The sequence below is a fragment of the Hemitrygon akajei genome, chromosome 12, assembly GCF_048418815.1.
Source record: "Hemitrygon akajei chromosome 12, sHemAka1.3, whole genome shotgun sequence".
In the NCBI taxonomy this organism is placed as follows: Eukaryota; Metazoa; Chordata; class Chondrichthyes; order Myliobatiformes; family Dasyatidae; genus Hemitrygon; species Hemitrygon akajei.
The window spans coordinates 13,148,597-13,169,638 of record NC_133135.1 but is presented as its reverse complement, the minus strand read 5'-3'; the positions used below and the strand labels follow the sequence as shown (position 1 = coordinate 13,169,638).

At 41.5% G+C, this 21,042-nt stretch overlaps 1 protein-coding gene across 3 annotated transcripts in view; it reads right to left on the bottom strand.

The window, feature by feature from the left end:
• Positions 1 to 5,430, bottom strand: part of zzz3 (zinc finger, ZZ-type containing 3) — a 182,692-nt gene extending 177,262 nt beyond the window's left edge. The window contains exon 1 of one of the 3 annotated variants that reach the window (XM_073062584.1): positions 5,367 to 5,430. The gene's annotated coding sequence lies outside the window, so the exon portion shown is untranslated. Of the gene's footprint in view, positions 1 to 3,899; positions 4,136 to 5,366 lie in introns of those variants that run through there. The other 2 variants (XM_073062585.1, XM_073062586.1) reach the window with 2 other exon arrangements.
• Between the last annotated feature and the right edge of the window lie 15,612 nt (positions 5,431 to 21,042).

The window sequence follows — 21,042 nt, the reverse complement described above, 5'->3', positions numbered from 1 at the left end:
AAGTGATCCCCATAGACAGGTGGTAGGCAGTGCTGTGGATGAAGACCAGCAATGCCCATGGACAAGGCCCTGCAAACGAGGGCTAGTGTCCCCGCATCATCCCAACTCAGTGAGATCCCCCAAGGTTGGTGGGTCTTGGGATCAGAGGTCCATGTGAGTGGACTGCATGAGGGCTGGTGATGCCAGGTCAACATCTCCTGGGATCAGAGGCCTGTGAAAGTCTGGAGTTCAGGGTCCCATCATCAGCAAATTCTGGGGTCAAGGTTCATTTATTAACAGAGTATGTACAGTATACAACTTTGAGATTCATCTTCTAGCAGGCAGCCACAAAATAAAGAAATAGCATAGAACAAATTTAAAGAAAAAACCCACACAAGACCATCAAACATGTGGGGGGAAAAGAACAAATCACGCAAACAACAAAAAAAATGAACAAACACACAGATACCGAATCATACTGGTCAATACCGAAGTCAAGGCCCGATGTCAAAGCCTAGAGGCAGCATGTCCAGAAGCTGGAGACCTGTCTGTGTGTGTGCGAGAAATGGAGGAATGGGACTTGTTTTGCTTTGTTGCTGTGGTTATAATGTTGCTTGTGTTATTTTGCTGAACAACATGTTCAGGCTATGTTGGCGCTGGAACGTGTGAACAAACTTGCAGACTGCCCCAAGCACATCATCAGGTTATGTTGGTTGTTAACACAAACAACACATTTCACTGTATGTTTCAATGTACATGTAACAAATAAATGAATCTGAAAACTGATTTGACTGTAGGTTCAACTCCAGCCTTCAGGACATTTATGATTCACCACAAGATCCCTAATGAAGTTCAAGAGGGAACACAGAGTACCCTGGACTTCCTAATCTTACACAGACAAGTCTATTGGCTGAACCTGTGCCAGTCTAAAGTCATCTTTATACATTGTTTTTCAGCGGGCAAAAATGACAGCAACAAGCAGCGTACAAACACAAGAGATTCTGCAGATGCTGGAAGTCCAGAGTAACACACATAAAATGCTGGAGGAACTCAGCATCTAACAGTTGCATTTCAGGTCAAGTTGTTCAGCCTGAGTCCCCTCCAGTATTTTGTATGTAACTCTAACAAGCAAAGTATGTTAATTTTATGCAATTACACTTTTTTTCTAATTGTGCAGCATTTTAGTATTCCATGAGTTATTTAGATTAACTCAATTTTTAACTACTTTTTAAAAATCACATCTGACTCAACAGCATGTGTGCATTATTTACTACATATTAACTTAACAATGTTTGGTTAGGTGCAGAGGCAAGATACAACAGGCCTCAGCCAGGAAGTGAGGCATTTAAAATGGTCTAACACTCTCAACGATGGAACATCATAACATTAACCCAGGTACTCTATTCACCAAACCAGCCAGCCTCCCAGTGATATCCCAAGTACTGGAAAAGATCTTCAAAGATACCCGAAAAGCTGGCGGCACACAGCATCAGGAACAGAAAGGAACTTTTATACAGCACTTTTCATGAGCGCAGGGCAGGATTAGTTAAAGAAAACCAAGAGAAAAACAGAACAGGTCTGTTTCAGATCCAGCAGTGGGGTGCCATTAAGGAGCACCCTGTTACAGACTGAAAAGCCTACAAGTGACTGAAGACAGAGTGATGTGGTTAATTCTTCCAATACCCCCTAATATGCCCCCATCAAACTCTTCTGTCCAACTACAATTAGGGAGGAGTAATAAACGTGGGCCTAGTTGGTACCGCCCATAGCTGAAAAACAATTTTAAGTAGTGAGCAAAAGATACAAATGGATTACAGGTTTGTGTGGAAAATGAAAAAAAGTTTTTGACAGAAACAGAAAATGGTACTTTTTAACAGAAGTAAATACATGTCTAAAGAGGGATTATATTTGTCACGTGGATATCAGAACATGTAGTGAAATTTTACAGGATGACTTGATATATCAGTTCATAATACAAGGAAAATTGATCACTGAGTGTACAAGATTATAGACAAATGGATCTGGTAGTACAGAGGAGATGAAATACCCCAAATGAGCCATGTGAATTGTAGGACGGGTTTGTTCCTGCATCTTTTCCAGTTGAGTTCTTATCCCAATGTGCTGTAAATACAACAAACTACTCTAAAGCTCACTCACACTTACAATGCCTGAAACACAGCAGCCAATTTGCACACAGGTTTCCTATAAGCTACAAATTGACAAAGAGGAGACGAAATGTTTGCAAGCAATTCTGATTGAAGTATATTGCCAGTGCATTTAAGGATGTAGACATGGACATTAAAGATATACACCTTACCAGTTTTCAAAATAATACCACATGAAAGGATAGGACTATTGTGTAGCATCCCAAAAAGACAGTGCAGTCCACAGCAGTGGGGCACTAAACACATTTTTGAAATCAAGTCACTGGCTTGGGATTTAATATCAAACCTTTTGAGAGTCAAAATATCTGGATGGTTATGTTCTTTATATTTCCCCCACACAAAACTCAACCAAATTCTAAAATGCAGTACTAACATGAAAAGTCAGTCAGTGCAGCTTTTGCAGATGAATCGGCATGACATCTATACTTTTGACTAACTTCTACAGATGTATAGTAGAGAGTATATTGACAGGCTGCATCATAGCCTTAAATGGAAACAATGCCCTTGAACAGAAAATCCTACAAAAGGATACAGCCCAGCCCATCACAGATAAAGCCCTATCCCAACATCGAGCACACCTACGAAAAGTGCTGTCGCAGGAAAGCAGCACCCGTCATCATGGACCCCTAACAACCAGGACATGCTCTCTTCCACTTCTGGTATCGATCCTAGGACTCTCACTGCCACGTTCAGGAATAGTTATTACCCCTCAACCAATGTTTCATGTAGATGTGCTCAACTGAAACACTTGCCCCATGATTGAAATGTTCCCATAACCTATGGACTCAATTTCAAGGACTCTTCATCTCTTGTTCTCAATACTTATTGTTTATTTATTTATTATTACTTCTTTATGTGTTTGCACAGCTTATTAATTTTTGCCCCAATTTGGGGCATTTTTTCATTGATTCTATTATGGCTATCATTCTATTGAGTATGCTCACAAAAAATTGTATCTCAGAGCTGTAAATGTACTTTGATAATAAAGTTACTTTGACTTTTGACTTTCAACCTGGAAACATGCTTTTTAAACTCTAAAGTTGTGACAATTTCATACTTCAGCATAGAATAAAGCTGATTACCCACAACGCAAAATGACAATTTTAATACATAATTTTTTGAAATGCATAGCTATGCACCACGAAGCCAAAAGCCACATATATAGTTTGCATCGACTATCCCACAATTCATGTAGATCACGTTTCCGTTACCAGAAGTTCCTGCTCAGAGTCTACGATCCAATGACGAAAGCAAAACTAACAAACAGTCCCGTCCTTTCCCAACGAACACATCCAAAAATTCAAAATAACAAGCCACCACTATAAAAGAACTAATCCTTATGTAATTCCAGTTCCATTATTCTTCCAAGACACAAGAGCCTGAGTTTTGGCACTTTTGATTGAGACCTTCAGAGACAGGAACAGAAGGGTATGAATCAAAGCAGCACAAGATTTTTTTTTAAAAATCAGTTTCAGCCAGATGGTTGCGTTATTTTTTGAATACATATACATCAGCGCGAAATTGGAATATTAACAGTAATATGTCCACTGAGTAATAAAGGATACGATTAGATATAAATCTATTGCAATAATAACAAACAAAAAGCAATTTGATCGCGTTATTCGGTATTTTAAAGACGCGATTAAACACATGGCCCAACCGGGTGGCTCGTCCACACACGTGGAAACTTCCACCTGTCTCACACACACACAAAAAGAAACTAATGTTCAGAGATGTTTCCGATTGCAAACTGACCTTAAAATGACCATTATCCCAACATATGCGAAGGACAGCGTTCAGCCGCGCAACGAGCTCCACACACACATAAAAAGTGGCCGGGACTTTGAAAGCCAAAAAAAAAACAAACATAACCTTCGCCGGGAGCCACACGGCTGCATCTGCCGAAACTGCACTAAGCACACGTGTTCCGCATATTTATCACCAAATAAAACGGCTTGCTTCGCCATAAAGTGCACACAAAGCCGAGCTGCGAGGCACACTGGCCACTAGGTCTACAGCAAATGAAATTAATGCAGCAGTTGGACACTCCGAGTGGAAAAAGGCGGCTGCACGCGTGCACACGCACACAAAACATGTACCTTATAGAGACATACAAGCACATAAATGAGCAGGCATTAAAAAATCAATGGTGACAGAGTGCACGCATTATATATAGGGTATGTATATTAGGGTCTTGTGCATTAAGAAATTACATAAGTTTTCTGATAAACAATATACAATAACAGGCAATATTATTTCACATTTATGCATTTTGTAAAGTGATTTTTTAACTCTCCAGTGCAGGGAGTAGCATTTCAACGTGCGTTCAGCCCCTTTGAAAACATATTAGAGCACCAGGAGGAACTTCGTTGTTCCCTTTTCTTTCTTTACGAGTTGAGAAAGGATACTGGGTGGTAATTTCTTCTGGAGAGTGATCGGGGGAAAGTTTGGAGCATAGTGGGGAGGGGGAAAAGTGGGAAAGGAGAGGTGGTATTAGGTCCCGAGAATAAAGGGAGAGAAGGCGGTGAGGGGGAGAAGAAGATAAAGTTGGGGGGTGTCGAGGGGCTAGGGAAGCAAGGCCGGTCAAGGAGGGAATAAGGCAAGGGGGTAATGAGAGAGAAATGCAGTGTGAAAGGAGTGTGAAGCCTCTTTGGGAAAAGTTTGAAAAGGTGGGGAATGCAAAAAGGGTTATTTTCCAGGATTCAGATTTTCTATTCTCTCGCCAGAGGATCCCGACCCGAGTTTGTCCCTGCCTCACCCACACATTCTCACAATTAAGACCCCAATTCGAGACAAATCTGAAAGGGGGGTAAAAGTGAAAACAAAAATCGACGAGAAAAGCGAGGAATAAAATGGAGTAGCTGAAGCATCAAAGTAACAATGAGCTGCCTCCGGAGGGAAGGGGGTAATTTAATCCGACCCCCTCCCACGGTTGAGTGACGGAGCTGGGTTTATTTCGGCGCCCGACCGCGCGGCGCCGTTGGCTGCGGGGAGGAGGGCCCGCCCGCTCCTTCCTCTGCTGCTGCCACCGCCGCAGGCTCCGTCCGCCCCGGCCTTCCTCACTCCCCACTTCTCTGCTTCCTTCCTCCCCCCCGCTTCGGTTTCTCTTCGCACCGGCGGCTAGCCTCGCCCGTTTGCGCTCGATCACACATACTCCTTCTCTTCCCCTCATCCCGCCGGTCAAGGGGGAGACGCGGCCATGGGGGCCACCGCTCCACTTACCTCACTTCCGCAACGGCTTGCAGCGCGCCCGCCCGCCATCTTGGCCCTGGCCATGCCGCCTCCCAGAATCCATTGGGGCGGCCTGGCCAAGCTCATCCCCTGCCCAGTGCAGGGAGAGCACCCAATGCAAGGGTATTCCCTCTGTTATCATTCCTCCCAGCAAGATCTTTTCTAAGCAAATTCCTACTTTCCTCATACCCCTCAAGTAAAAGAGTGCAATATTTTCTTAAGTAATTACTTTGTTTCGAAATTGCTTTATTATTGTCACATTGAAAAGCTTGTCTTGCATACTGCTCATACATACCAAATCATTACACAACAGGTCAACCAAGGTTAAATAATAACAATGCAGAATAAAGTGTAACAGCTATAGAGAAAGTGCAGTGCAGGTAGACAATAAAGTTGAAGATGATAATGAAGTAGATAGTGAGGTCAGAAGTCCATTCTGTTGTACGAGCTGTCTCAAACCCAGTGGTAACATGCTTTCAGGCTTGTGTGTCTTCTGCTGTCATTCCTCCCAACACCTGCAAGATCATTTCTTTCTAAATTCATGCTTTTCTCTCCCACTTTATCCTTTAAATAAAAGGGTGCGATAATTTGTTACAGGATCAAGTACTGACATTTGAAATTGGTTTATTATTGTTACAGTGAAGATTGTCTTGCATATTGTTTATACAGATCAAATCACACAATGCACTGAATTGTACAAAGTTCAAAGTAAATTTATTATCAACGTATGTATATGTCACCTTATACTAACCTGAGATTCATTTTCTTGTAGGAATTCACAGCAGAACAAAGAAATACAATAGAAACAATTTCAAAACTACATGCAAAGACTGAAAAGCAACCAATGTGCAAAAGACAAACTGAGAAAATACAAAAATAAATAAGCAAATAAATAAATAAATACTAAGAACATGAAGTGTAGTGCCCTTGAAAGCAAGTCTTTGTTTAGTGACCAATCCAGTGTTGTGGTGAGTGAAGTTGTCCACACTGCTTGCTGGAGGTTAATAACAGTGCCTGAACCTGGTGGTATGGTACCTGAGGTTCCTGTATCTCCTTCCGATTGTAGCACCCAGGAGAGAGCATGGCCTGGATGGTGGGAGTCCTTGATGATGGATGTTGCTTTCGTGTGGCAATGTTCCTTACAGATATGCTCAACTGTGCCTGTGATGGACTGGGTTGTACTCATTACTTTTTGTAGGCTTCTCTGTTCTTGGGCATTGGTGCTTCCAATCCAGGCCATGATGCAACCAGTCAGAATATTCCCCACTGTGCATCTATAGAAAGTTGTCAAAGCTTTAGATGACATGCCAAATCTGCACCAAGTTCTAAGAAAGTGGACGTGTAGTTGTGCCTTCTTTGAAAAGGAACATACACAGTTATCTCAGGACAGATGCTCTGAAATGATAAAGTTGTTGACCCTCTCCACCTCCAATTCCGAATGAGCAATTTCTTCCTTCTGAAGTAAATAATCAGCTCCTTGATCTTGCTGACACTGAGTGAGAGGTTGTTGTTGTGGCACCACTCAGCCACATTTTCAATCTCCCTCCTAGTTGCTGATTCATCACCACCTTTGATTTGGCCAACAACAGTAAAACAAACAATAAAACAAATGCAAAAGTAAAACAATAACAGAAAGCAGAATGAAATGTGACAACTACAGAGGAAGTACAGTGCAGGCAAACAATATGGTGCAAGATCATAACAAGGTAGGTCAAGAGCACAACTTATTATTCTAGAGGACTCTTTAGTAGCCTTGTAACAGTGGGCTAGCAGCTGTCCTTGAGCCTGGAGAAATCAGAATTGGTCTATTATTTTCACATGTACTGAGGTAGAGTGGTTCCTTTACGTTGTTATAGTCAGGGATGGGAAAGGGGACCAACTCCCACTATTAAATGCTCCCAAAGGGGTGCACCTCAAATAGCCCCTGACAGCCATAGCCAGTTCCTGGCCTTCACCAGTGGCTTAACTACTAAGCCCAGTGGAACCGTTTCTGCTGGCAGGAGAAGGGGCAAAGGCAGGTAACTAGTGCTTAAGACCAATACCTTTGGGCAGATGGGGTTTGTCAGCCATGGTTGGAAGCTCATCTAGGAGAAAGAAAACTCTGATTTCAAACCTCTACTGCCTTGTGGCTATACCCACTTATGGGGGAAGGCTTTGGGAGTAAACCTCAGGGGAAAAACCCAGAGCTGGAGTCCCTAAGGCTACACTGAGTTCAACACTGACTGGCAACTCCTGCTATGCTGCTGGTACCAAACTGAATCGGTCTCTGCCGTTCCTTTGGGTTCATCGGATTCATGGAGAGGGGGTGCCTGCTACATGGGCAACAGCGTGCTCTCTATGCTGTACTGCCCTGGCTTGTTTATCTAGTCGGCTAGGATTCAACATCCATGGTCAACTCTGACCTACAGAGGCCTCAGAGGTAGAATGAAAAGCTTGTCTTGCATACTACGCATACAGATCAAATTATTGCACAATTCATTGAGGTAATACAAGGGAAAACAATAAGATAATGCAGAATAAAGTATATCAGCAACAGAGACAGCGCAGTGCAGGTAGGCAATAAGGTGCAAGATCATAATGAGGTAGATTGTGAGAGCAGGAGTCCATTTATCACATTAAAAAACCATGTAATAGTCTTATAACAGCAGAATTTGTCCTTGAGCCTGATGGTATGTGTTTTCAGGTTTTTATATCTTGTGTGATGACTCCTGCATTTAATGCAATGTAGATAATTACAAACAACAGAAATCTTTTATGTGGAATATATATCTCAACGTTCCCTATAATAATTTGCATTGTTCTGAGCAAGAAGTTTTTTTTTTGGTTTTTTTTTTTTTTTTTTTACGCAGCCTGAAAACTATGCTGCATTTTAAATCTCTTTTTTTGTAATATGCATATCAAACAAACACAAATCACAACTCATAACAAAAGTAAACGATGTCAGGGAGTCAAAGCAACTGACAGGCAAAATGGCAAAAATAAAATGTTCTGACTAGATGGCATTGGCATGCAACAGAACGGTGGTTTATTAATGAAGCTGCGGACTTTCATTCTGTGTCTATTGTTACAATTTGTAATAGTGTTGCAACTTGAAACACTGACAATGTAAATATATTAAAGCTCTAAAAAGTTTCACATTGAAGGTCGTGGTACGTTTATTACATATAAAATTTATGGATTATACTTATGAACACAATTAATCACAGGGTACATTAGTATAATTTCAAGAGAGAGTGCAGATGCTGGAAGCTGAAGCAACAATCTGCTGGAAGAACTCATGGGTCGAGCAGCATCTGCGGGAGGAAAGCATTTATCAATATTTCAGCTCAAAACCTTGCAAAGTGTTGCTTTGGCTCACAATGTTAGAAACATAGAAAACCTGACATTCCTTACAAAAATACTTAAGTAATTTTCTATATATACAGGATTCTGACCCGTTAAGATATTACTTTAAAAATGAATCCTTTAGTGAAGGGTTTCATTGGGAAAATTTATTGTTACAACAGCACAATTACCCTTCACTTAAGATTAAGCAAGATTGGGAGAGAGAGCTTAACATGACCTTGACAACAGAAGATTGGCTGCAGATTTTGAAGTTGGTTAACTCTTCTTCAATTTGTGCCAGTCACTCTTTAATTCAATTTAAAATTGTACATCGTTACTATTTGACAAAGGAGAGACTGTCTAAAATGTTTCCTAATGTTGATAGTCAGTGTGACAGAAGTAAAACCGATACATTGACACATATGTTTCGGTCATGTTCTGTATTGAAACATTTTTGGAAGTCTATTTTCTCTATGATTTCAAAAGTTTTAAAAATTAATCTACAACCTAATAAATTGACAGTTTTATTTGGTATAATCCCTCAATATATTCATGGTATTTCTCCATCAGACCAACATGTAATGACGAAGGGTCTCGGCCCGAAACGTCGACAGTGCTTCTCCCTATAGATGCTGCCTGGCCTGCTGTGTTCCACCAGCATTTTGTGTGTTGCTGTAATTGCATTTGTTACATTATTGGCCAGAAGGGCTATTTTGTTGAAATGGAAAGATGCTTCTGCTCCTACTTTGATACAATGGTTTTCTCAGGTGATGCTATGTCTTAGTTTGGAGAAAATCAGAAGTCGAACTTCTGATCCTCGATTTGATCTTGAGAAAAGGTGGGGTTCATTCACCCGCTACTATCATCTGATTTGTGTTAATTAATATGGTTTCTTTCCGATTTTTCTTTAAATGGATTTGAGTTGGCGGACTGATCTTTTTAAAATGGAAATTCGTATGATGTATAGTTCCAGGGTTGTGCTCCCAAAATGTTTTTTTTGGGGTTTTTTCCGTTAGTAGGGTTTTTTTAAGTTAGTAGGGGTTTTTTCCCCCTTCTTTTCCTTTCAAAAAATATTCTCAACACTTTATTTTTCTTAATATTATTGATATATTGCTTAGCTTTGTTAATCAGTTATTTGCTAATTTAATTCTTTATTGTACATAATGACATATTGATTTAATGTATCTTTTTTGTTGATCTTCAATAATAATTAATAAAAATTATTTTAAAATGAAATGAAAACTTACAGCACAATACAGGCCCTTCAGTCCACAAAGCTGTGCTGAACATGTCCCTACCTTAGAAATTACAGAGGGTTACACACAGCCCTCTATTTTTCTAAGCTCCATGTACCTATCCAGGACGATGACCCTAAAAGACCCTATCGTTTCTGCCTCCACCACCGTCGCCGGCAGCCCACGCACTCACCACTCTGTTTTTAAAAAATCAAACTTACCCCTGACATCTCTTCTGTACCTACTTCCAAGCACTTTAAACCTGTGTCTTCTTGTGGCAACCATTTCAGCCCTGGCAAAAAGCCTCTGACTATCCACGCAATCAATGCCTCTCATCATCTTATACACCTCTATCAGGTCACCTCTCATCCTCCGTCACTCCAAGGAGAAAAGGCCAAGTTCACTCTACCTATTCTCATAAGGCATACTCCCCAATCCAGACAACATCCTTGTAAATCTCCTCTGCATCCTTTCTATGGTTTCCACATCCTTCCTGTAGTAAGGCATCCAGAACTGAGCACAGTACTACAAGTGGGGTCTGACCAGGGTCCTATATAGCTGCAACATTGCCTCTCGGCTCCTAAACTCAATCCCACAATTGATAAAGGCCTATACACTGTATGCCTTCTTAACCACAGAGTCAACCCGCGCAGTTGCTTTGAGCGTCCTATGGACTCAGACCAGTGAAACACCCTGGTTTCCTTGGCTGTGTAAGTCTAGGGAATATACTCTCAAGTCACAAGATCACAAGACAAAGGAGCAGAAGTAGGCCATTCGGCCCATCAAGTCTGCTCTGCCACTCCACTATGAGCTAAACTGTTCTCCCATCTAGTTCCAATTTCTGGCTTTTTCCCCATATCACTTGATACCCTGACTAATTAGATACCTATCAATCTCCTCATTAAACACACTCAATGATTGGGTCTCCACAGCTGTAAGTGACAACGAATTCCATAAATCCACGACCCTCTGGCTAAAAAAATTTCTCCTCATCTCTGCTTTAAATGGGTACCCTCTAATTCTAAGACTGTGGCCTCTTGTCCTGGACTCACCCACCAAGGGATACAGCCTTTCCACATCTACTCTGTCCAACCCTTTCAACATTCAAAATGTTTCTATGAGATTTCCTTTCATTCTTCTATACTCTAATGGATACAGTCCAAGAGCCGACAAACACTCCTCATATGTTAGTCCCTGCATTCCAGGAATCATCCTCATAAATCTTCTCTGAACTCTCTCCAGCATCAGTACATCCCTTCTAAGTCTTGCCAAACTCATGAGATTGAGATGGCTCATCCCACCCCAAACCCCGGTTTGTGTGGATGCTGTGTAATTTGCTACCCTGCTACAAATTAGTACCACAAAATAACACAGTACACTGCATACAATTAAAGGAATTCTATTTATGAATCTTAACTTAAGGGTTAGTAAAGAATAACAAAAAGGGCCCATTATAATTAAAAGTCAAATGTGCACAAGTTGGAGCTCATCTTGAACTTCTCTGTCACTCACACGCTGGGCCCTCGGTCAGTGTGAACACCCACACCACCTTCCGAATGTCACTCGCAATCCATCACAAACAAACGGGTCTCCCACTGGATCATAAGCTACGACCGGTTCTCCCCAGCGTATTCTCCCTTCATCTCCTCTCAACAAAAGTCCAAGACCAACCTTACTGTCCCTCACCAGAAAAACCTCCCGCTAATTGGATGGCACACATTCCTCATCATCTTTTACCTTCAACAATAACCCAACCTGGCTGAAAGCAGAACAGACTGCTCTTACAGAACTGCTAAATGAAATACCTACAGCATAACAGTAAAGATGTGAACCAGGGCATTACACTAGTTAAACTAGTAATTAAACACCAAACTAAACTAATCTGCCTCCATTCTATGCATTCATTCACTTCGTAACTTCATTCACCTCAACTCTGAACTGGTTTGCAGCTCATGTTCTCAATATTATTTATTCTTCTACTTGTCTTATTTTGCACAATGCTTGTTTGTTAGACTTCGTTAAAACATCATTTTCATAAATACTATTTATGAAATTATTTCTTTATTTTCCTGTAAATGCCTGCAAGAAAATGAATCTCAAGCTAACATATGATGACTTTGACATTCATGTGCCAATCTAAGAACTCCTTAATCACCTCTATCATATCCGTCTCCACCACACATTCCAGGCACCCACTATTTTCTGTTTGAAAAAAAAACCTGGGCTACACATCAACTTTAAACTTGCCCCCACTCACCTTCAACACACACCCTCTAGGATTAGACCCTTGAAGAAAGATACTGGCTGTATACTCCAGTCTGCATCCTCACAAACTTACAAGAAGAATATTTATATTGCACTATTAAAATTAGTAATTACTTGCTGAGGAAAATATTGAATGCTTTGAAATTTCCAGCTGATCGAAACAGGCCAAGCAGAACAAACCATCGCTCGAATTGCATGATGCATGAGGTTCTTTGTTATTATCATTATAAAATCGTGGAACAAAATGTGATTGTCTGTGAATTACCCTCAGGCAGCCTGGGAACGGCAATAACTATTGGCCAGTCGGCAATGCCCATGTACCATGAATGAACAAATATAAGATCATAGTCGTTAATAGCACAGCAGTGTGCAATTCAGCGCTACAGTTCCTCGCCAGCCAAAGATGAATCTACTTTTATAACTCCCATTTCCCTGCTCTCACTCTGTAACCTGGTAGGTTATCTGCCACAAATGCTTATTCATGTACAGATTAAATGATCATTTGAAATTAAAAACACATTACATAATTTACATTGATATGAGTTGTTATTTTAACTGATAAAGTACCAATTAAGAGTATTTCAGAATTAGAATCAGACTTATTATTGCTGACTTTGTGCAAAGGGACCTGGGAATCCTTGAGCAGGATTCCCTAAAGGTTAATTTGCAGGTTGAGTCGGTGGTGAGGAAGGCAAATGCAATGTTGGCACTAATTTTCAAGAGGACTAGAATATAAAAGCAAGGATGAAATGTTGAGGCTTTATAAAGTACTGGTGAGGCTTCACTTGGAGTATTGTGAGCTGTTTTGGGTCCCTTAATTAAGAAAGGATGTGCTGTCCTTGGAGAGGGCTCAGAGGAGGTTCACAAGGATGATTCCGGGAATGAAAGGCTTATCATATGAAGAATGATTGATGGCTCTGGGCCTGTACTTGCTGGAATTCAGAAGATGGAGGGGAGTATCTCATTGAAACCCATTGAACATTGAAAGGTCTCGGTAGAATGGATGTGAAGAGGATATTTCCTATGTTGGGGCAACTGGGACCAGACGGCACAGCCTTGGAATAGAGGGGTGTTCATTTAGAATGGAGATGAGGAGGAATTTCTTTAGCCAGTGAATCTGTGGAATTTGTTGTCACAGGCAGCTGTGGAGGCCAAGTCATTGGGTATATTTAAGGCAGAGGTTGATAGTTTCCTGATTAGTCAAGGCATGAAGGGACATAGGGAGACACAAGAGTCTGGGGCTGGGAGGGAAATGGATCAGCTGTGATGAAATGGCGGAGAAAATTCAGTGGTCCAAATGGCCCAATTCTGCTCCTATATCTCATGGACTTATGGATCATATGACATAAAATTTGTTGTTTGTGACAGGAGTACAGAGCAAAGACATAAAAATTACCATGTTTTTCTGTACTACATTAGAAAAATGAATAATTTTGTGCAAAGGAAAGGAATGGACCATTCAGAAATTTATGGCAGGGGGCAGAAGATGTTCCTGAATCATTGAGTGTGGGTCTTCAGGCTCCTGTTCTTTCTCGCTGATGGTAGCAATGAGAAAAAGGCATGTCACAGATGGTAGTCATGAGCGATGGATGCCATCTGCTTGAGGCCCCACTTCCTGAAGATGTCCTTGATGGTTGGGATGGTTGTGCCCATGATGGAGCAGGTTGTGTCCACTACCTTCCATGCCTCTTGTGATCCTGTGCAGTGGAGCCTCCATACCAGCCTGTGATACAACCAGTCAGAATACTCTTCACCGTAGATCTATGGAAAACTGCAAGAGTCCTTGCTGTCATACCAAATCTCTTCAAATTAGAGCTGCTGACGTGCTTTCTTCCTGATAGCATCACTGTTTTAGGCACAGGGTAGATCCTCCAAGATATCAATGCCCAGGATCTGTCATGTTTTCTCCTGACTTCCCCTTCCTGAAAACCACAGGCAGTTCCCAGATCTTCCTAATGTTGAGTGCACAGTTGTTGCGATGCTAGTCAACCAGTTGATCTATCTCACTCCTGTAAGCTTCCTCATCTCCACCTGAGATTCTGCCAACAATGCTGGTTATCCATGTGCATTAAATAATTTATATTGATAAAATTTGTTACATTAAATGAAAAAAGTACCAGTTAAGAGTACTTCAGAATCAGAAACAGATTTGATTTAAACTAAAGCATACAATTCTCACCTACCTGAATCCTTTCCAATGCATTAATGTGACAACATGATATGTACAGATAGCATTCAAGGTTGTTCACTGTACCTCAGTACCGCTGACAATAATAAACCAATTTACCATTTTACCTGCCTATAAAACACGCAAGTTGTTTTAGAAATGTCACTGCAGTTTTTTTTTTTTTTTTTTAGAAGATTTTAAAGTAATTGTTATTGCTCTAGTGAAGTCCTTTGACCAGTAATGGACATCTTAGGTGTCAAATTACTAGTTCAGAAAAGGAAAATAAAACCCAGATGCTGGATATATTAAATCACAACAGAAAATTGCAACACAAGAGACTGCAAAATGATGGAGTCTAAGAACAAAAATCAAACCACAGGAGGATCTCAGTAGCTCAAACAGCATTTGTGGGGGAGGGGGAATGGATGGGGAAGGCAATTTCAAAGATTAGCTTATTTGCCACATGTACATTGAAACATCAAAACAGACAGTGAAATGTGTCTTTGCATCAAATCAAATCGACAGAGGTTGAGAGGTGACCTGATAGAGGTGTATAAGATGATGAGAGGCATTGATCATTTGGATAGTCAGAGGCTTTTTCCCAGGGCTGAAATGGCTAACACAAGAGGGCACAGATTTAAGGTGCTTGGAAGTAGATACAGAGGAGATGTCAGGGGTAAGTTGTTGTTGTTTTTTTTTTTTTACACAGAGTGTGGTGAGTGTGTGGAATGGGCTGCTGGCGACGGTGGTGGAGGCGGATACGAAAGGTTATTTTAAGAGAATCCTGGATAGGTACATAGAGCTTGGAAAAATAGAGGGCTATGGATAACCCTCAGTAATTTCTAAATTAAGTACATGTTTGGCACAGCATTGCAGGCTGAAGGGCCTGTATTGTGCTGTAGGCTTTCTATGTTTCTAAATTAGTGAGGATTGTGCTGAGCACAGTCTACACCAGTGATGTCCAAGGGCATGGTTATGTGTCCTAAGGGGGCATTAGAGGAAATAGAAGTCATCCAGGGGGGCGGGGCATTCAAGATTCTTGATGGGAGGGTGGCAGTAAGCTCCACCCTAACTTGAGACATGAGACCTGACCTATTGTTAGTAGAGCAGGCTCTTCCAAAAAAAAAGGATGAGGCACTGGAGCACAAGAAAAAAACATAGCTCTGCAGGCGGTGAGCTCTCGTTGTCACAATGCACTTGAACCCAACAATCTCATCTGACCTTACAGATATTATTGAGGATGCATAAATTAACAACAGTTCCCCTTGATTCGTGGCATGGTACAAGCTCATGCAATTTAACAGTTAGTAAGTCAAGTACACCCTCTCAAATTTCTCTACGAATCTATGGAAAACAGGTCACGCAATGATATCGCGCTGGCTGGAACCAAATGGTGAAATAGAGCCAATCATTGAACCTGCTGACCTCAAGGATTCCTCTTGAGCTGTTCAAAGCGACCTAGGCTTCATATGAGCGGCCAAGAACCATCTCTGGGGATAATGAGACCTTACATGATTGGTCAATCACGCTAGCTGGAATAGCATAAAGGTAGCTTGCCCAACACCAGCTCTATCTCGACTAACATCCAGATTCCAATCTGAATGCTTGTAAATGTAATTTCCATTCCCATCAGGTCAGCGACACCCAATATGTCTTATTTGTAATACTGCACTGTCTAATGAAGTCATAAAACTATCAAGATTGCAGGAACACTTCCGTAAAAGACACCCTGAAGATTCCAGTTTCAGAAGATGAAAGAAGCTTTTGAAAAGGATTGAACACGAGTTATTTGCCAAGAAAGCTAAAAAATGACCTTGAAAATGGTGTTAATGCTTCTTATAACATTTCCAAAATGATAGCAAAGTATGCAAAATCTAATAATTGGTGAAACATTAATAATGCCTGTTGTCTCAGAAGTGCTTACCACTGCTCTCACCCACTATTTTAAAATCAATTTCTCTAAGTAATAACTTTGTAGCTTGTCGTATTGAGAAAATAAGTGAAGATGTCAAGTATCAACTATGCACAGAGCTACAAAAAACTGAATTTGGGATATAACTGGATGAGTCAACAGTGCGAGATAATGAGGCTTTGCTAATAGCTTATCAAAAATTGAAACGTTTATGAAGAGATTCTTTTTTATAAAAAGTTAAAAACAAGTATCAATGGACAATCAATCTACAACGAGCTCAAAATGTATATTGAGGATAAATGTACTCTGATTAGAAACAGTTCTTGTGCAACAGGTGGAACACCATATATGACAGGTCACCATGCTGGTTTAGTGGCATTTATGAAAAATGAAATTCCAAGTCTGTTTGCTATCCACTGTGTAATTCATCATCAACATATCACAGCCAAAAACCTCAGCCAGCGACGTTTCTCAAGCATGACTCTTGTAATATCTATTATCAACAAAATTAAAGTTCATCCATTAAATAGCAGAAAAATCCACCGGTTATGCCAAGTTAACAATGAAGAGTTTGAATGCTTGATTCTTCACATTGAAGTGCATTGCCTGTCAAAAGGCTACTGCTTAAAACATTTCTTTGATCTTTTTGACACTGTGGTTGAATTTTTGCTCAAAGTCGACAAAAGCTTGGGAAACAAGATTGGACTTCTACATGGAGATGTGGCATACCCAGCCGATCTGTATGACAAAATGAACATTCTAAATATGAAACTTCAGGGTGAGATTTTCAATTTAATTCAAACAAAAAGTGTAATGTCCACTTTTATCAGAAAATTGGAAATATATCAACAAACACTGAGAGATGAATGTTCTCACAGTTCCCCTGCATAGAAAATATGGCAAGTACTGCTCACACCTTCACTCACTAAAGAAGGATTTTCAGAATCGATTCAAGGATCGATCTGGAAATTTTGGACTGGGTAATTAACCCATTTCTTTGCAAGGTGGAAGAACAGGAAGAGAGCTTGCAAGAGGAAATTATTGAAATTCAGACTGATGAGGCAGCAAAAAGGCTTTTCAAAAATGTCAGTTTTTGTGGTATATGACTACAGTGTCACGTGGAGTTTCCTGGTCTTTGGAGAAGAGCCAAACTGCCCTTCATTGCATTTCCATCCTCCCACTTTGTTGAAAGAGGCTTCAGTGCAGTGAACCACATACTCCTAAAAAACAGAAACTGCTTGGACATTGTTACTTGTGGGGACTTAAGGCTTTTGCTGTCACAACTTGAACCAGATATTTCAACTCTTGCTAAAAACCATCAAGCTCAAGGATCACAATGATATTGAAGCTGCTGTACAGCAGACAGGTACTGTGTAAGCTAGTTTTAAAGATAAATAAAAATTTAGAGCAGAATAATTATTCTCATATTAGCATGTGGTAGACATGTTTTTACACTATGGGGCACCGGTGAGTATATTGTGCCTAAGAGGGGCATTGGCAAGTACTGTATGAAGGTGCTTTGGGGGGGGCATTGGACTAAAAAAAATTGTGAAACACTGATCTACATGTAACAGTCACCATACTTCTGGCACCAACATAGTTTGCCCACAACTCATGAATCCTAACTGCACATTTTTGGTAAGTGGGAGGAAACCAGAGCACTCAGAGGAAATCCGCATGGTCACAGGGGGAAGGGATAAACATCTTACAGACGGTGGTGGGAATGGAATCCTGACCGGTGATCACTGCTGCTGTAAAATGATGCGTCAGTAGAAATGGTTCTGCCAGGCTTGGTAGCTAAGCCACACAAGAAGGCCAGGAGCTAGACTTGGTTGTCAGAGGCTAGTTGAGATGCACCGCCACTTGGAGCATTTATTAGGCAGTGGGCACTTATCCCCACTACTGTACCCGGCTATAACAACTTTAAGGAACCAGGGTAGTGTAACAATTCGCATAATGCTTTACAGCACCAGCAATCCAGGTTCAGTTCCCACTGCTGATTGTAAGGAGTTTGTATGTTCTTCCCATGACCATGTGGGAGTGTTTTAGTTTCTTTCCCCATTCCAAAGATGTACAAGTCGGTAGGTTAATTGGTCACATGGGTGTGACTGGGTGGAACAGGCTTGTTGAGCCAGAAGGTCCTGTTGCTGTGCTGTGTCTTTAAAAAAAAAACTGAGATGTTGAGCTCATCTGATGTGAAAAGCCCAGTTTAACTGGGCCGATTTCATTTGTCCCGAACCTGTGAGCTAACACTGAAGGATTGAAAGACAAAGGATCATTTGAGAACTGCTGACTGAAGCAGAGAAACAGGTGTAACTGTACAGAGAGGATAGACTCCATTAAAGCAAATGGAACATTTATTTCACGTTAATAGTAATACATCTTCCACTTTTCAAACCCAGTGCTGAGGAAGGACATTTCATGCAGTTAAAATATTTTAAATATCCATTTTAATTGAAAAATTTGTATTAAAACAAAATCCACCCAAACTGATTCCATCTGATTAACAGCATTAACACATGAGATTCTGTAGATGTTGAAAATCCTGAGAAACACATACACAATGCTGGAGGTTGAGACCTTTCATCAGGATTTGATAAGAAGGGAGAAGTCAGATGAAGAAAGTGTGAGAGGAGGGGAAAGATTATAAACCAAAAGGGGATAGGTGAAGCAACACACACAAAATGCTGGTGGAACACAGCAGGCCAGGCAGCATCTATAAGGAGAAGCACTGTCGACGTTTCGGGCCGAGACCCTTCATCAGGACTAACTGAAAGGAAAGATAGTAAGAGATTTGAAAGTAGGAGGGGGAGGGGAAAATGCAAAATGATAGGAGAAGACCGGAGGGGGTGGGGTGAAGCTGAGAGCCGGAAAGGTGATTGGCAAAAGGGATACAGAGCTGGAGAAGGGAAAGGATCATGGGACGGGAGGCCTAGGAAGAAAGAAAGGGGGAGGGGAGCACCAGAGGGAGATGGAGAACAGGCAGAGTGATGGGCAGAAAGAGAGAAGCTTGAATTTCCAGCATCTGCAGATTTCCTCATGTTTGCTTGGGGATAGGTGAAGCCACATGGGATGGGGGGGGGATGAAATAAGAAGCTGGGAGATGATAGGTAGAAAAGTTAAAGGACTGAAGGAATCTGATAGGAGAGGAGAGTGGATCATGGGAGAAAGGGAAGGAGGAGGGGCACCAGAGGGAGGTGATAGGCAGGTGAGAATAGAAGAGGTAAGGGATGGGGGGCAGAGTGGGGGATGGAAGAGGGAAGGGAATACTCCATCTGGTGCACCCAATGGTGCTTCCTCGATACTGGTGAGGCCTGACATAGATTATGGAACTACCTGGTCAAGCACCTTCGCTCCATCCGCAACAAACAGGATTTCCCGATGGCCAGCCATTTTAATTCCAATCCCCGATCTGACGTGTCGGTCCATGGCCTCCTCTACTGCCACAATGAGACCAAGCTTGGGCTGGAGGAGCAACACCTCATGTTCCATCTGGGTTGCCTCCAAACCTGATCGAATGGACATCAATTTCTCCAACTTCTGGTAATTTTCCCACTCCCCCTTCACTTTACCAGTTAGTCACTACTAATCCAATTCTCAAATTTGCTCACAAAAAACACATCCACTCTTGAGGTTAGATTCAAAACAAAGTCAAAGTAAATTTATCAAAAGTACGTACGTCATCATATACTAGCCTGAGATTCTTTTTTCTTACAGCCATTTAAACTATAAATAAGTAGAGACTGAGACTACCAATGTGCAGAAGAAGGCAAATCATGCAAATAATGAGAGTAACTCACTTGAAAGAGGGTCCATAGGTTGTGCAGTCAGTGAGTGAAGTTGTCCACACTGGTTCAGGAGCCTGATGGTTGAGGGGTAATAACTGTTCCTGAACCTGGTGGTGTGGGACTAAAGCTCTTGCACCTCCAGCTCGATGGTAATAGCGAGAAGAGAGCATGGCTTAGCCGATGGGGGGTCCTTGATAAAGAATGCTTTCTTGTGGCAGCTCTCTTGTAGATGTGCACAATGGTGGGGGAGGCCTTGCCTGTGATAGACTGGACTGTATTCCCCATTTTCTGCAGGCTTTTCCATTCCTGGGCATTGGTGTTTACATACCAGGTCATGATGCAACCAGTCAGGATACTCTTCACTGAGCATCTAAAGACAGTTATAGTTTTGGATGATTTGTGGAATCTGTGCAAACTTCTCAGAAAGTAGAGGTGGTGCAATGCTTTCTCGGTAATGGCAGCTATGTGCTGGAGCCAGGTCAGATTCTCTGAAATGAGAACACCAAGGAATTTCTGAAGTTGCTGAAGCTCTCCACTTCTGATTCCCTGGATGAGGACTGGCTCTTGGACCTCTGGTTTCCTCCTCCTGTGGTCAGTGATCACCCCCTTGGTCTTGCTGACATTGAGTGAGAGGGATAGGAATGTGAGGAAGTTAGGGGCCAGATGAGGGTTAGAGGACAGTGATGTGGGAGGAGCACAGGTCAGGCTAGAGTCTCTAGGCCTCTGGCCCACGCTCAAAGGTCTGCATTACAAACAGGTTCTGTTGTTCTGCTGAGCATTGCGGGCATGCTATGCTGGAATGTGTGGTGACACTTGTGGCCTACATCCTTGGGTGTATTGATTGATAATGCAAATGACTTATCTCACTGTATATTGTGATAAATAAATCTGAATCTGAAGTAATCAAAAAGGAAGTTCCTATTGGAATCAGTGGTTCTGTAACAAAGGAATGAAAAATAATTTGCTAGCTGTAGAT